Source organism: Aquarana catesbeiana, linkage group LG05 (assembly GCF_042186555.1).
Source record: "Aquarana catesbeiana isolate 2022-GZ linkage group LG05, ASM4218655v1, whole genome shotgun sequence".
Lineage (NCBI taxonomy): Eukaryota > Metazoa > Chordata > Amphibia > Anura > Ranidae > Aquarana > Aquarana catesbeiana.
In genome coordinates, this window is record NC_133328.1 from 154,724,805 (window position 1) to 154,742,624 (window position 17,820).

Consider the following 17,820-nt stretch of genomic DNA (forward strand, 5'->3'; position numbering starts at 1 on the left):
GTGTATGTAACTTTACTTCTAATTGTTACATGAACATAATGAGATAGGATAGAGTATGCATAGAATATAAAATGTAATAGAAGGAGGAATTATTAAGAAATTCTAGACTTTCAAAGACACCATAAATTAGAAGTGAATGCAATATGCACGTAATACTTCATATATGTTTCAATAAAATATAAAACATAACTTACTGTACATTCTGCAATTGGAGCTGATGCAAACTCTGACTTAATAAAGACTGACCTTAGTCTAATTAAAAGCAGGGTTTTGAAATTAAATAAGAAACCGACCAGGATCTCTTCTACTTACTTTCCTAGATATGCTGATATGCAAACTCAGTACCAGACACTATTAGATACTGTAAGGCAGGCCATAGATTATGTAATTTTGTTTCCTTCCACCATGGGTGGAAGGAAACAAAATTGCTTAATTGCAGCGCTATTGTGTTCTACCAGTGCAGAGCCTTTCTTGCTGGCAAAACACATTTATTAGTGTTGCCAGCTATGCCAGGAATTAATTGCTTGGGAAAATCCAGACAGGCTGCCTGTACACAAATCGATCTCTGCTCAACTTCGATCCAAGCATGTCCGGCTTAAGCCAACCTCCAGGAAAACAGCTAAATACTGCACACATATACCAGTTACCAAGGTGTAAAGAAGCCTCCACCTGACAGCTGACAGTCGACTTGTCAGATTTACAGTGGATGGAAATGTGTGTAAAGCCCACCAAAACCACCAGTGCACTACATACAGTGGTAGCAGTAAACTGGCTAACGTGTAACTCCAAGATTGTTGATTAAGAAACCATCCCCTATTGGTTATGTATGTACATTTCAAGGATTTCAATAAACTTTGTATGAGGGTCCTACCTTTTTCTCTACTGTAGAAATAGCTGTTTGTCTTATGATCTGCTTTCCACAATGATTCCTACAGGGGAGGGGCTGCCTTCCTTATATTCACCTGGTACACTCACAGTGTTGTGATAAGGAAATCTGCACTCCTTTAGTAACAAGTGCTAGGGGGATGTCTCACCAAAATTTAGATTTCTTTTGTAGGGGGATGCCTAAAACTTTACTTGAAGCTTTGTGGAGACTCTTGATGAAACTGGTCAGCCAATCACAGAAGCAATTACTTTTCTGGGGGCATAAATGATGTACAGGGCGCCCTTAGGTTATCATATTTTTATGGCAGTTTAAAAAATGTGAGTTTTAATAGCATTAAATTATAAACTGGCTTGTGCAGCATTTTTATATGCTTTTTATATGCTATTTTATGCTAATTTTAACAAAAGTGGAGTTAAGGATATAGGTCAAGGACTTGTTTTGAACTCCAAAAGATCAATAGCAACAGCCATTATGCTAAAAGTCGGTGAACTTTAAACAAATGTTTACCTCGTGGGATTTGTAAAACTACAGTCTCTGGGGTGTACATAAAGTGGAAAAAGATCCAGTGGATGGCAGTTCTGTTTGGCAAAAATGCTTTGGTAATGAGAGAGGTCAGAGACGAAAGACCAAACTTGTTTTAGCTGATAAAAAATCCACTTTAGTTTACCGCTAGTCTTTACAACAATGATGTGTAGCAGGTCATTTATAAATGTGTAACACATTGAATCTGAAGAGAATGGGCTTTGATAGCAAAGGTCTATGCCAGTTAGGTACCAAAAATGTGCCCACAGTGAGTAAAACCATCTAAAGACTGGTCTAATGAATCTAGATATATCTCTGGCCAGGATTTAGTGTACAAAATGTGGTTGTGTAGGCAACAAGTGTGGGGGAACTGGGTAATGCTACCATAGGCACAAGTTGATTTTTATTGGGTAAGGGGACATGTGCAGAGAAATTTATATGTAGCACTAACTCTCGGTGGAGCTGCTGGTTTAAAGCGGGCTGTTACCTTCACTCTCGACACCTCTGTTTACCCGACACCGGGTCTAGGGTCCAGTTGAGTTTACCTCTTGACAGTATAAGCACCAAACACTTGAGTATATTTTCCAATGCTTTAATGAACAAGTGATAAAGGAAATAGCAGGAAAGAGGCAGAAGGAAAGTTGCAGGGAAGCTCAAATACCTTTCCTTAGTATTCTTTAGAACATTCTTTGGAATTGAACACTTGTAGTTGAATGCACTCCCCTTATAGGATTCAATCTTTTCCCGCCTGGATAGGCCTCTCTCACTTGCCTAGCAGCCAGTACGTAGCACGAACAAAAGTCTCTGCCACAGACTTGTTTGGAATAAAACCCATACGATCCTCTGCCACAGGATGTATTGGTTTGCGATGAATGTTAGACACAGTACTTGAACCTTTAAGCCAACCCGGCAGTACTATTCAGTAAGATTACTTCGGGATACGTCATCCAACCGAGTCACCAGGCCCCTCTCCAGACCAGCACTCTGCATGATCCTTCCATGACGGGTCCTCCCCTGGGATCTCCTCGGTTGTCCAGCTTCTTCACTCAGGATAGACAGCTCAGGACCATTCCTCTGCTGCTGTGGTAGGCCCCAGAAAGGCTTCTGGGCCCATCCACACGCCGCAGCGACGTGGGCCTCCGGAACGGAGGACCACGAGGTGGTAACGCATACGGGCCAGCAGGTGGCTGAAAACGAACCCCTAAACATGGCGTCTGTCCCATAAATACCCTCTCCCAGAATGCAACTCGGAGGACCACCTCCACCGAGTTGTCTCCGGGACAGAGGAGCACTCATACGCTTCAACACGTTGCCTTTCCAACACCAGCCCATGGTGACAACGACACCCACCTGCACAGTGCGGAACTATACGCAACTCAGCCAAGCTGGAACAGAGGCAAATCTAACGTCCTCTAACAAGTCCCCCACAAGATTTACCTATCAGCGGTAGATTAAAAATCTACCAGCGCTACATATATTTTTTCTGCATGGTGCAGTAGAAGCAGATTGTGTAGCTATGAAGTCTCTGACTGGTTCCTACTGAATTTTTTTTACTTCTTAAAAGCTCACCTACAAACAGCTGCATGCAACTAATGTAACACAATCATATGTGAATAGAAGCAGTTAAAGAAGAAGTATAGTCAAAGCTTGTTTGGCTCTACTTCTCCTGTGGATCGCTGGAGTACAGTTTGTTCTGTACTCCTGTGACCCATTCTCAGCAGGCAGCAGGCTGAAGCGCTCTGTCAGCTGACATCACAGAGCTGGTCCAGGCTCAGGCAAGATCGCGACAATGAAGTCCACATACCTGGAGCGTCACCGGCTCAGCCTCTCAGCAAGCCACTGAGAGCCCGAGTTGGCCGCTCCTGCCCCCTCTACAACCCAGAGCTCCAATGAGTGAGGAAGGGGGAGAGCAGAGAGCTACTGACAGCCAGCAGCTCTCTGCTCAGGGAGCTGTGAGAACTGAACAATCGGTGCTGTTCAATCGCTCATATTCTTACTGTTAGTAAGTAAGGTAAGCATGATTCTAAAAAAATCATCATTTACATCTCCTTTAAAAGTAAAAAAGATATCTGTAGCCTCTACAAATGTGGCTTGCATGAGTATACAGAACTGTAAACAACTTTAAATGTACACACCAAATATTAGGTTCCAAAGATTTGGAGTCATTGACTAATACTGTAATTATTTTCTTTGAACATGTTTACAGTATATGCTAGTTTAACTTAGAGTATTAACCCTGTCACGGACCTGGCCGGGACGGAGGCTGTTGGAGAGGACTGTATGCAAGCCTGTTGCCCACCGATTATGGGCCCTAGCATTTGGGGGAATGGTGCTCTCTGTGAGCTGTATGCCTGGGGACCCTGGGGTTGATGTTACTATGGATTCAGCTCCATGTCCCCCCAAAACACACAGACTCTGGAACCCTTTATATGCCATATTAGAATGGTGACTGATTTATACCATTGGGACTCGTACTGTTAAATGCTAATGTCATCAATTCTGCTATAATGTGTTTAGTGTGGCTTTAAGAGTCTTTTCACCCATTGTTGTTTATGTTAATTGAGAGAGCTGATCACATTAGCCACCAGCACTGGCTAATAGACGAATGGTCTGGGCTGAGGAGGGGGGAGATTGTTGTTTGTATTGTTAGTTGTAATTAGCTCCAGCTATTGTGTTTATATTAATGTGTGAAGCTCGGTGCCTACAAGTCTGTCATCTGGTCTGGGTACATTTTGTAGTAAATTAGCTCATGTTAATTAGGTTAGCTTTGAGTCATCCCTGCTGTATAAAGGTCTGTGAAATCTCAAAATAAAAGACAGTTCTGATGTACTCCAAGACTGGTGTTGTCTAGTTCTTGGGGTTCCTATAGCCAGATCCATTGGACTCGTGTTCCAGAACTTAGGAAGCGGTATATGACGGAAGCACTCAAGCGGAGTGTGGGGCGTTCCGTGACATTGGTGGCAAGCAGCGGGAAAGCTTCCTGAAGTCTGAAGTCTGGGACATCCAAACCTCCAACTGGATCCAAGATCAGCATAGCAGACTTCAGTCACCCCAGCGGAGATATGGACCTGGCATCAGAATTCCCGGGGCTGCTGCAGATCATCCTTTCAACGTACACCAGGACTGTGTCTGAGGATGAATACCTGGAGCTCAGGCAGCTGATTCGGGTGGAGCTCTGGATTGCAGCCCTCCGTCTCGCTGGTATAAAACAGGGCAAGTGCTTTCCAACCCAAGAGCAACGGGCCAGTGACCAACGGGCATTGCGGATGGCATTCCTGGGAGAGCAGCCCCAGGAGCAATGGGTGACTGAGTTGGACAGGTTGGTCCAGCAGGAGATAGAGCTGGACAATCGTTATCGGGCTCTGCAATGGCACGCAGAGGAGGGATATTTAGGGGAGACAACAGAATGCTCTCCGGAGGGATATGACTTTGGCGGCCCTGGATTGCTGTGGGAGAACCTTACAGATCTTTTTATGTTTGGCGATGAGGGGGAACCTGAGCTTGAGGACATGAGAGACTATAGAGAGTCTATGCTCGGTCTTGCAGGGGTCTCAGAGCTCAAACCTGATCTGGACCATTTGCTAAGGAAGGAACAGCATCTGGAAAGGGCATACAGGAAACTGCTAGAACAAGTTCAGCAGCATGCCAGAGAATCGGCAGTGGAAAATCCGGAGATTGCCGTCCCCAAACCTGAAGTGCTGACAACAGGGCAGAGCTCTGTTAACCTCTGTCCAGAAATGATAACATCTTCTGGGTTCCATGGACAGGAGATGGTGAACCTCTATTCCCAGACATCAGTTGCAGAGACATGGGATTTGATAGACTTTTCTGCTGAGGAAGAACAACCTGATGAGCCTCCAGCAGAAGACCTGCTATCAGGGCCAAAGTTCACTGTGTTCTGCCCAGCACCAACAGTGGCTTCGGCCTTCCTGAGAGAAGAGGTAGTCGGCCTTTCTCCCACAACACTGACAGGGACATGTGATTTTCTGCCAGCAGCATCTATGGAGTTAAAACAAACTTCTCCAGCTGAAGATCTGGTAACTGAACAGAGGGTCCAAGACCTCTGTCCCACACTTTTACCACTTCCAGAGACTGGGGATTTAATAGACATTTCTGTAGAGGAGGAACCACCTAGCAAACCCCCAGCAGAAGTGCTGGCAACCGGACAGAGGGTCCAAGACCTCTGCCCCACACCTGCAGCAATTGTGGAGGCTCAGGCTGAGAAGATGGCAATCACTTCCCAGCAGCAGATACAGGGGGAGAAGGGAGAGGAGGTGTGTGTTGTCCCTCCCCAACAGTTGGCCAGGGTGGAGGAAGTGGGCTTTCCTCCCCAGCAAAGATCCGTGTACCTGGGAGACAGTACCATCGACATGTCGTCCCAGCAGCCAGATGAGGGAATGGAAAAGGAAGCAGCCGGCTCACCTCCCCAATGGCAGCTACACAGTTTGGGAGGGGAGGAAGCCAGCTGCCTGCCCCAACAGTTAGCTGGAGCAGAGGATGCGGAGTCCCCAGCAGAAGTGCTAGCAACAGGGCAGAGTGCTACCAACCTCTGCCCAGCACCAGCAACAACTACAGAGTTCCAGGGAGGCGGGGCAGTCGGCCTCCCTCTCCAACAGTTAGCCGGAACAGATGGTGTGGAGTTTCCAGCAGAAGGGCTGGCAACAGGGCCGAGGACTGCTGGACTCTGCCCTCAACTAACAGAGGATGGATTTCCTGTGAAGGTGGATGGGACTTCAGTCTCCACCTGTATACCCCAGGGATGCTGGGCAGTGGGCCCCGATCCCCAACAGCATGACAGAGAGGTTGGCTGGGTGAGTGATACTCTGTTTGGAATAATTTATTTGGGGTACGGTGTGGGTACAGGCAGTAGAGGACTGGAGCTGTTTACTAACTTCGGAGTCAACCCGTCTGGGGTCTCCTCCTGTGTTAGTCTCCTGCCGAAAGGGGAGAAATGTCACGGACCTGGCCGGGACGGAGGCTGTTGGAGAGGACTGTATGCAAGCCTGTTGCCCACCGATTATGGGCCCTAGCATTTGGGGGAATGGTGCTCTCTGTGAGCTGTATGCCTGGGGACCCTGGGGTTGATGTTACTATGGATTCAGCTCCATGTCCCCCCAAAACACACAGACTCTGGAACCCTTTATATGCCATATTAGAATGGTGACTGATTTATACCATTGGGACTCGTACTGTTAAATGCTAATGTCATCAATTCTGCTATAATGTGTTTAGTGTGGCTTTAAGAGTCTTTTCACCCATTGTTGTTTATGTTAATTGAGAGAGCTGATCACATTAGCCACCAGCACTGGCTAATAGACGAATGGTCTGGGCTGAGGAGGGGGGAGATTGTTGTTTGTATTGTTAGTTGTAATTAGCTCCAGCTATTGTGTTTATATTAATGTGTGAAGCTCGGTGCCTACAAGTCTGTCATCTGGTCTGGGTACATTTTGTAGTAAATTAGCTCATGTTAATTAGGTTAGCTTTGAGTCATCCCTGCTGTATAAAGGTCTGTGAAATCTCAAAATAAAAGACAGTTCTGATGTACTCCAAGACTGGTGTTGTCTAGTTCTTGGGGTTCCTATAGCCAGATCCATTGGACTCGTGTTCCAGAACTTAGGAAGCGGTATATGACGGAAGCACTCAAGCGGAGTGTGGGGCGTTCCGTGACAAACCCCAAAACCAAATATGTAATATATTACAGCTTACCAATCCTTAGATGGGGTGGCTGCATTCATTTTTTGGGGTTTTTTTTCCCTTCTGTTTTTGCCTACTGATTTGGCAAGTAACACATCTCCTGTATTAGAGTGCCTCTCTCTGAATGAAGGAGCACAGAAGCAAAAGAAGATAATGGGCCCGGGGGGAGGGGAATGTTAGATGGACTAGCTGAATTAGATACACTCTTCTCACTAACTATCCAAGTTTAATTACCATTGCTGTGTATGTTTGTTTGTGTTTTTTTTTCTCAAAGATTGTCTTATTAACAATCTGCTAAACTTTGTGCCTTAGTAGGAGATGAGTAAAATAGGGGAGGATTAGAATAGGGGCTACAGTGAAAGTAAAAGAATACTGTGGGGGAGCATGCAAAAGGAATGGGGATTATGTCATATTTCTGATGCTGAAAGCGGTACAATTATTTTGCATGGAAATTTGGTGTTTTATATTGTAGGCCTGTAATTCTTAGGAATAACTCACTTAAATCTGTCCAAACAAGAGTCTAGTAGACATCCTGGGTATGATAAGGTTTGGAACACAAAATCATAAATTATAATATAATAAATAACTATAAATAATTATAACAAATAATAATATAATTATAATAATAATAAAAATTATTCAATAATGTATTTAAATCAAAAACACTGAAATTTGCTCAGTTGCAGAATTGTCACTTTCATTACTTTCAGTGTTTGATGATGGATTTCCCCACAAATCACTATCTCTCAATTCTGCAAGTGATTCTAATATATTATCTTTGTTTTCTAGCTGGTCTAAAACCACTTTTGATGTAAAGGGACGGTTTTGGTTGCTATGGACAATCTCCAGTTTCCAAGCAGAAAGAACAGTATTTATAATATAAAACTGCATGCAGGGTACTGGACAAACCACTAAGGACAAAAGGGATGTGAAATAAATTGATACAGTAATGTAATCTGTAATATTACAGTGTACTATATATGTATTGTGTTTTTTACTGTTTGAATTTGGCACCGTTCTCCGTCCCCGTGCGTCACAGCGCTCACAGGGAACGGAGCTCGGCTCTGTGATAGATCGAGCGGAGGATGGCTCGCACACAGAGCGGGAAGGACATTGCAGGATCCTGGGGACAAGGTAAGTGAGTTGTACCTGGATCCTGCGATGCAATCTCGAGTGTGGCTCGGGGTTACTGCTTTTAGTACTGAAAATCCACCCCGAGCCACACTCGGGAATACCGTCAAGGAGGTTAACAGAGGAAAATCAATATTTGGTGCATTTGCCACTTGGCTTTAAAGAGGAAGTAAAGTGCTGCCTTTTTTGTTTTCCCTGACCTGCAAAGTAAAGGCATAATGTACTAGTATGCATTGCATACTAGCACATTATGTGAAACGTACCTGCAAATGAAGCTCTTGTTGTCACTGCTGGAGGCTGCATCGATCTTCACCCATCTTCCTTCCGGCTCTGCGGACTCCGGCTGTGTGTCTGACTGGAGCCACGTGACGTCACTCCTGTGCATGCGCTCGGGAGCCACCAGCCACGGCACAGGGCTCTGAAGAAACGGCATGAGTGGCTGTTCCTTCATAGCACATGTGCCGATGACATCATCAGCTGCATATGCAGTAAATATCTCCTAAACAGTGCACGTTTAGGAGATATTTATAATTTACAGTACCTATAGGTAAGCCTTATTATAGGCTTACCTAAAAGGTACAAACAATCGATGGAAGTTTACTTCCACTTTAATACAACATCAACCCTGCTCAGTACACTTACATGCAGATTTTTAGGAACCTCATCAGGAGGTTGTTCCAAACATCTAGGAAAACTAATCACAGTTTTTCTGTGGATTAAAGTTGTCTCAGTTGCTTCTGCCTCTTCATGTAATTGTAGTTAGACAGACTTAGTGATATTGAGATTATGGCTCTGTGGGTGTTATACCATCTCTTCCAGGACTCCCTATTTTTATCTTTGCTAAAGATAGTTCTTTATGACCCGGTATGTTTGGGGTCATTAGCCTGCTGCAGCATTGAGGAAACCATTAATTCTGACCAAATCCCCAACTCCATACAGAAATGCAACCTAAAACTTGCAAGGAACCTCCATCATGCTTTACTGTTTTTGAATTTGAACCCATCAGTCCAGTACACCTGCTGCCCCTTTTCTGCACACTGGTGTTTGTGTCAAGTCTTTTATAAAGACCACTTCTGACCAGAATCCTTTGGATTGTAGATGGGTAGACTAGGATGCCTTTGGTTTCCGTTAGGTCTGAATTGATGGTGTCTCTAAACATGGTCTGATTGTAAAGGGAAATCAGCATGATACTGTATGTCTTTCATCTGCTGCAATACGTTTTTTACTTGGCCAACCACTGCATTTTCAGTCCTCAATGTAACATTGTTTGTGTTTTCTTCTGCAGAAGAGCTAGGACAGCACACACACATGTCTTCCCTGAAATTTCTGCCTGGGAGAGACATTTTTGATGCTGTAGGACCATGTTGTGTGCTATTGCATTGTTGCTGTGCTCAGTATGGCCATTGTGAAAGATTTTTTACATTAAATACTAATCCTACCCCCCTTCTCTCGCACTTTTGGACACTTTTTATGGAGGGAGGGGAGCAGGTACCTAGTTTTTCTAGTTACCTCCTCCCATTTCTGCTCAGATCGCCTAGAAGATCAGATCAGAAGTTCAGCCCCACCTCTCCTTGCCTGCAGCCATCTGGGACATGTCACATGTCCCAGAAGGCAGCAGGACCATTCACTAAGTGCAGCGAGGCTCACACATGCCTTGTGGGAAGCTGGCTGTGAAGCCACAAGGGATCACAGCCAGCTTCCTAACGTAAACATGCAGGCACTGGGGACCTGAAGACTGGTGCAGAATTGGCCTTGGGGAGGATGGCGCTGGGTCCCTTGACAGGTAAGTGTCCTTTTATTAAGAGTCAGTAACTACAGTATTTGTAGTTGTTGACTTTAAATTTTTGGGGGGCACTGAAGATCCTCTGTAAACTGCCTTCAGTGACTGCAACTTGTTAATAGAGTATGGCTTTTCCTTACCCAGTTTCATTTTTCCTAAACAGCTGATTCTGTTTGATTTAGCAATTGTATTTTAACCTATACAGTAGGTTATCTTATTGATCATTAACACCTTTTTGATATAATTGTCCAATCATACACTGGACATGTGCCTAAAACTTTTGCAAAGAAGTGTGCGTGTGTGTATGTATGTGATTAGACTTGTATACATGTAACTACTTCATTCCTGTCAAATGGGAAGTGGCAGTCCAGGTTGCCATGATCTGAGATTTGCTGAGCTGGGAAAACTACAGCAACCACCACACATTTATAAAGCACAAAGATATGCTTTAAAAATACTTCATACTTGATACATAGCTGTTTTCAGAACTCTGAAAATGGCAGAATGCATTAAAAATGGATGAGAGATGAAGGGACAGATGATAAAAAAAACTGTGAGGAGAGCTTGGTCTGGTGACATATCAAAGTCTAGTTGATAAACACTTGCTTTTTTTCCAATAATCCTTTAATAAATTATAAATTATCTGGCACCGCTATCTCTTCTGGATCTGCGATTCCCTCCTACTTCTCATCACTCTCCTCTGTGTCTGACTCTGGGACTACATGTCCCATGATGCTTTGCACACAATATGAAAATGCGCATGTGCATGTATCCATCAACGATTTTCTGTCAACACCCCTTCTCCCAGAAGTAAGTACATAAAATAGTTTTTTAGAATCTTGTTGAATCAGGGCCACAAAAAATTACAACCATATGGATTACAATTTCTAAATGGATTAATCCCTGCGACAACTGCATTACTGCAGGCCATACATTACTAATTTTCTTTTTATTCAACCAGGGGGTTGAATGAGAAAAAATGAACCGATTCCTCCATTCACACATTCGATGTGGATGAAGAATCAGTCCCACTGCAGCTATTGTATTCTGCTGGCAAGCAGCCTTTCCCATCGGCAGAATGCATTGATTAGTGTTGCTGGCTACAGCCGCTGGCAATGATCAATTGGGAAAAACCTTGACTGTTTGTACATAAGTCAATTGATAGATCAACTTGTGTACAACCAGCTAGCCCATACATGGATCTAAATTCAGTTGCAAGTTAAAGTTCATATGAGATTGTAGTCTTTGTTTTATATAAGTTTTCATTGTTAACCATTTATATATTTTGTGAGTTTGGGTAATAATGCTCTTTTTAGAAAACACTTTAGCATCCTGTATAGAGTGTGCCCTGGATGGCAGATATATTTTCCCACTATATGGATAATAGTTCCTTGAAGAGAGAGCGCAAGAGGCATTGTTAGTACTTAGGGGTTCTTATCCATGCAAGGTGAGGGGGTCCAGGTATGCCTGTTGGAGAGGACTGTTTTTCAGTAATTTTTGGATTGTTATATCATCATTAGGAACCCAAAATGTTGCATGTTTGAACGGTTTTGAGAGAGAAGAGCCTACAAACCTTGATTACAGGGATTCTGGTCCTGAAGTGGTCTTGTCAACGTGCAACAGAGTCTTGAAAAGCAGCAGGAAGGAAGCCACAAGTGTCTATGAGGTAGTGTGGAGTGGTTTCACATCTGTGAACAAGGGTGGACTCTCTGGGAACCCTAAACCCCAATATGGGACCAAGAAACTGGCTGTGAGCCTATTGTATGGTTTTCTTTATACCAGGACTGAAAACTGTTTGCTTTACTTTTACTAAAGAAAGTTATTGTATTTGTGCTTGACACTTTTGACAGACCAATAAAGACTATTTACTTTTAAAAGTGGCTTGCTGGTGATCTCAGGCCCTTTACATGACAATCTTTAGATAACAATTGGTATAGTCAGCATTTAGCTAAATCTATCTGCCAAATATCATTTAAAAAAATATATATGTGAGCAGTTATGACACCCGTAAAGAAAACATGATTGTGTAAATTAAAAGATGAGCTTTGCAAACAGCTCCAGCACATAATGTTTGCAGTGCTGTAGCTCCTCCACTAATTCATTCTGAAGTACTGGTAGATTGATATTGATAATGACAGTCAGAAAATCCCAGTCTTCAGAGCAAAACAGTGACATGTTGCTAGCATTTCTAGCATTGTAGGAGTAAATCTGCATTGAAATCTGACTTAATAATGTCTTCTTATTCCTCTATCAAGAAAAGACAAGAATAGCCATGGCTGAGATGGTTATTTTTTTTCTTGCTAATGATGTGACATTTGAAACAGATGCAAGCAGAAGAAAAAAATAATGTCAAGGGCTGAGATGTTCTTTTCTTTAGTTTATGTATTGATGCCCATAAAATGTTGGTCATTTTCATGAAGAAATATGGTTTATGATATATAGTAGGCAACCCACAAAGCTGCAGCTGTTTTTACAAATCAAAAGAAGTCAAGTTAAACATATAAAGGGCTAATGCACATGGGCACAAAACACCATTTCAGTGGTGTTTGGCATTTTTTAATTTCTCTGAACAGAGCTATATGATAGCCCAGTGTTTCTCAACCTGTACACCATCTGGGCTCCCCCAGAGTGCCATGAGCAGGGACCCATTTTATACTGATTCGCTGTCAGAAGTTGCTATGGTGCCGGCAGGGCATCCATGTGCCCTGTAAATGGAGCTCTAGGGCCAGGACCCACAGTGTCATTTGTTGCTGGTGGTGATGGAAGCTGGCTCACCCACCTCCCCCCTCTGGAGCACTGCTGGAACCAAAAGGCAGGGCTCTGATGTCAAAGGTACACTGTGTGATTGGGGGCTCTGTGATGATAAGGCTGTGTGACTGGGAGAAGTCAAAGTCAAGTTTAACATATAAAGGGCTAATGCGCATGGGCACAAAAAAAAACACTTTCAGAGATGTTTGGCATTTGTTTTTATTCCTCTGAACAGAGCTATATAATAGCCCAGTGTTTTTCAACCTGTACACCATCTAAGCAGGGACCCATTTTGCCCTGGATCAGTGTCAGGAGTTGCTATGGTGTGGGCGGGGAGTCCGTGTGCACCATAACAGCCAATAGCGCTCTAGGGCCAGGGCCCACGGTGTCATTTTCTGCTATGGTGATGGCAGCTGGCTTATTTGTAACATGACAATGCATGACATAGATCCAGGGCAGGCACCATGCACAGCATTCAGGAGGAGACAGAAGTCCACCTCCTCCAGACCTCCTTCACCTCCCACCCTCTGCAGCACTGATGGAACCAAAATGCAGGGCTCTGATGTGCAAAGGGGACTCCGTGATTGGGGGGCTGTAAATAGGGGGGCTCTGTGGTCGGGGACTCTGATGTGATAGGGGGTCTCTGGTGTGATGTGAGGATATCATGTATAGGGAGGACTCTGATGTCATGGGGACTCTGATGTGAAACAGGACTCTAGTGTAATGGTGGGACCTGTGACATGACAGAGGGATCTCTGATGTGAAGAGGGACTTAGAAAATCAATTTCATCAATGCAGTTGTGTGCATTGTCCCAGGCTCATCTTTTCCATTGATAAGTAACATTTAAATTTTTTGCATTTTAGACTGGGATGCTTCGAGATTATGCATACTTTAAAGAGTTCTGTGACTAAAAAGTGTCGAGAAATTATGTCTTAGCTAATATTACTATGCTCACCCTGGCATCTATATCTGTACCCTTTACCATTTCAAGAATCTAAAATAAAGCTAAAGAAAATATAATAATGGGACTGCTTTTATTCTATATTTAAAAGAATTAAATGAAACCAGATAGGAAAAGGGTGTACGTTTCTCAATTTAAGATTTCTTATGAATTCACAAAGCCCTTCTGAGCAGAGGCAATGCCAGAGAGATTCATAGAAAACAGGCCCATACTCCAAAATGAGCAGAGGTTCAGCCTTCAGTTACAAAAACAGATGCAAAATATCTTGTGGACAGGACTGTGCTGGGGGGGTGAATGCTGCCCGAAGCAACCATTTTTGCCCTCCATCCACAGTAAAGATGGCCGTTTTGGCCACAGTAGTGCTGCCTAGGTGTGTGTGCAAGCTCTTTACTTTAGGAGTAAAAGCCCTGACCCGACCACTGCACCTGACACTCAGGGGTTGATTTACTAAAGGCAAATAGACTGTGCACTCTGCAAAGGGCAGTTGCCCTCTGCAAGTGCAATTGCTCCAGAGCTTAGTAAATGAAGTAAGGCTTGACTTTGCAAAGAGTACCCAATCCTGTGCAAGGAGAATTAAAAAAACTGCATTTTTGCTTGCACATGATTGGATGATGGAAGTCAGCAGAGCTTCTACTCATTTACTAAGCTCTGGAGCAACTGCTGTTGCAGAGGGCAACTTTGCAAAATGCACAGTCTTTTTCCCTTTAGTAAATCAACCCCACAGTATTCAGTGATGCTGAGCTTGCATTGTTAACACTGTGTATGTCTGTTTGATAGGCGAGCGGCCAGGCAGAGAGCCAAGTAGCATTCCAATTTTTTTTTTTTTTGCTGTCACTAAGCTGCTACGAGAATGGAGTTTATGAGGGCCTCATTGCCTGCATGGTCCTAGTTGTGGCCACGTGTACTTGCCAAAAATTACCCTCTACAGGTTGTTTTATTTTTTTTATACAGTTTATTAATCAGTCCCAGTGTTTAAAATAGAGAAAAGCCACTCAGAGCAAGGATCCAATCACATGAGCAGAAAACTACATTTCTAGGGAAGCTTCTGGGAAACTTATGTGGAACAAGTATGCAGCACACAAGTATTGGAGACAAATCAGAATTCTTTGTCTCTACACTTATTTTGAATCAATATCTCTACGAATTGAAGGCAAGACATTTATATGGCACACAGGCAGCTAGCTTTTTCAGGAGAGGTCAGCCATGACAGCCTATCTTTTAGAGAGGATCTGCGCCCGCCACCTCTGTTTTTTTTTTTATTTCACCCCCATCCTTACCTTAAGGTAGTATCTGCAGATTTCAGATACACACCCATCCAGCGGATCCAGCGATATCACGCTGAGATCCTCTCATACCCAGCCACAGCTCTGTCCTGCTCCGCCATGTTCTTTCTGACATCATCGCTAGGCCACGACTCTTCCTGGCTTAGCAGGCGGGCCTCCCAATGACGCGTCGATAGGCCCGCACCCTCCTCCTTTTATGAATGGAAGGCTATGCCTCCAGGGATATGTAACATGCATATCCTGGGAGGCAAAAACACAGTTTCTCTCTTTGTAATGGGACTTTAAAAAGGCATAAGAGAGTAGCAAATGTTTGCATTAAAATACAAAGTTTAATTATCGCAATTATCGGCGTATAACATGCACCTTAACTTTAAGAGGGAGGTTTCAGGAAAAAAATTTTACACAGCCCCCTGGCATAATACACGGACCCCCTGCAAAATACACGGACCCCCTGGCATAATACCCAGACCCCCTGGCATAATACACAGAACCCTGCATAGTACACAGACACCCTGCATAGTACACAGACCCCCTTCATAGTACACAGACCCCCTTCATAGTACACAGACCCCCTTCATAGTACACAGACCCCCTTCATAGTACACAGACCCCCTACATAGTACACAGACCCCCTGCACAGTACACAGACCCCCTGCACAGTACACAGACCCCCTGCATAGGGCACAGACCCCGGCATAGGGCACAGACCCCGGCATAGGGCACAGACCCCTGCATATTACACAGCCCCCTGCACAACATACAGCCCCCTGTACAACACACAGCCCCCTTTAATTATAAAGACCTCCCCTGCACTCCCAGCGCTGGTGCAGGGACAGTGCTGAAAACCTACAGTTAAGAAAACTTCACACTGTCAGCCTGTCAGCCCCTTCTCATACATCGCTTCTCCTGTGTCACTCTCATTGTAAACCAAAGCTTCTAAATACCTCCATTAAAGCCACTCTCTCTCGTGGACCCGGTCATTTGACCGTTCTCCTCTCTTTCATTGACGGTCACGTGACCGCTCTCCTCCTTCAATCAAAATCTACACATTAGGAGGAGGTGGAGCAGGAGGAGGAGAGGGGCCAGAATGAGTGTCGTTAATTAAGGTATTCAGAGGCTTAGATTTACACTGAGAGTTACGCAGGAGGAGCGGTATATGACAAAGGGCTGGCAGTAATGTTTTCTGAACTGTAGAGTTTACTGGCTGCGCTGTTCCACAGCCAGGAGAGGCATGGCGGCCGGCCTGACACCCTCCCAATAGGTGGCATCCAGGGCGGACCGCACGATCTCTGCCCCGTTGGTAAAAAAAATGATATTGGTGTATAACACGCAGGCACTGTTTACCCTCTATTTTCAGGGTAAAAATAAATATGGTATATCTGGCTCACCATATGTCAGAAACAAATGAGTGCTGTGTGTCAGAAACATGACTGACATGTATGGGGAGGCTGGGCCGGGCATTTTTATAAGAAAAAGGGTAAAAAAATAAAATGTGTACTACTTACAGAGGTTTGAAGGGGGATGGAGTGGAGGGAAGTAGCGGAAGAGGGTCAAGATCAGCTTTAAGGTTATCGTTAAGAGCACTCTTTACATTCTGGCTTGCCATGTGTCAGAAATAAAAAAATTTTCTATACTAAATAAAACTGCTTATAAGGATAAATGTCATGCACATGTTCATTGCTAAGCCATATAAAAGCAAGTAAAATCCAAGGATTTTTGAATTGAGAAAAATGGACTTGTTCCTTTTATGCATGACAGACATAGATGAGATTTCCCTGATGGATCTTAAAAATAAAACTCCAGCTAATAACATAAAATTGATGTAACTGCACCGTCTCTAGGATGACTTGAATGAATGAGTCAGTGAAAAAATGACACCTGTGACAACTTTAACACCTCAGAGCTGGCCTCTTGCAGTGGAAAAGAACTGTCCTTAAGTTATAAGGTCAGAAGACAAGCTCTGAAAGCCAAATCTATTTTCAGACACATAGGCACATTAGCTCTGTATCCTTCAAGTAATCCCCAATGTAATATATCAACAAGACGTGAGCAGTTCAAACCAGCCGAAACAGCTGAAAGCTTGGAGAAAAAAAATTAAAAAGAAAAAAATAGCAGACAGAACATCCTATTATCTTGAATGAATTTCAAATCTGAATATTTTGTGTAGTTGAATCAGATAACATCAAGGCTACAAAAGTTTTAACTGCTACAATAATCTCATTAGCAGAGCTGTTTTCTGTAGAACTAAATGCAGTAATGAGTGCAATATGTTAAAAGGTTAAAGCCCATAGATAAGCAGACAAGAAGTATTGCGAAATGCTCACTGAAAGCTTATTTTTTCATCTTGTATTCAATTACAGTTTGATTACAGGATGATAGGGGCATTTAATTATGGTGTAAATGTCGAATGATAGACTAACTTTACTTATTCCAGTTCAGTAACAAAGTAATGAATTGAAGCAAAAATCTCTACAACTTGCTCAGAAGAGTAGTGTCCATGATTGCAAAGTAACCCTGAAACTGCGAATCTTAATGTGATAACTTTGGAAACAGCCCTTACATGTCAAACAGAAAAAGAAAAGTTTTTTTTTTTTTTTGCAAATTTCCTGCCTACCCAACACAAATAGTATAAAAATGCGTCCGCATTACATGTGGAAAGGGCGGGCAAAGTTGAGCTCCCTCGATTAGAGCTCCTGACAGCACCTTAGTTGTATGAACCCCTGCTGCACTGGAAGATTATAAAAGCGAGGGAAGGGGGAGTACAAAAGATAAACATTTCTCCTAAACCAAGAGGAATAGGCTGATTTATATGTT

At 43.5% G+C, this 17,820-nt stretch overlaps 1 protein-coding gene across 5 annotated transcripts in view; it reads right to left on the reverse strand.

Annotated features, from left to right (window-relative positions):
• Positions 1 to 17,820, reverse strand: part of GADL1 (glutamate decarboxylase like 1) — a 464,941-nt gene that overhangs the window by 106,696 nt on the left and 340,425 nt on the right. The window lies entirely within an intron of this gene.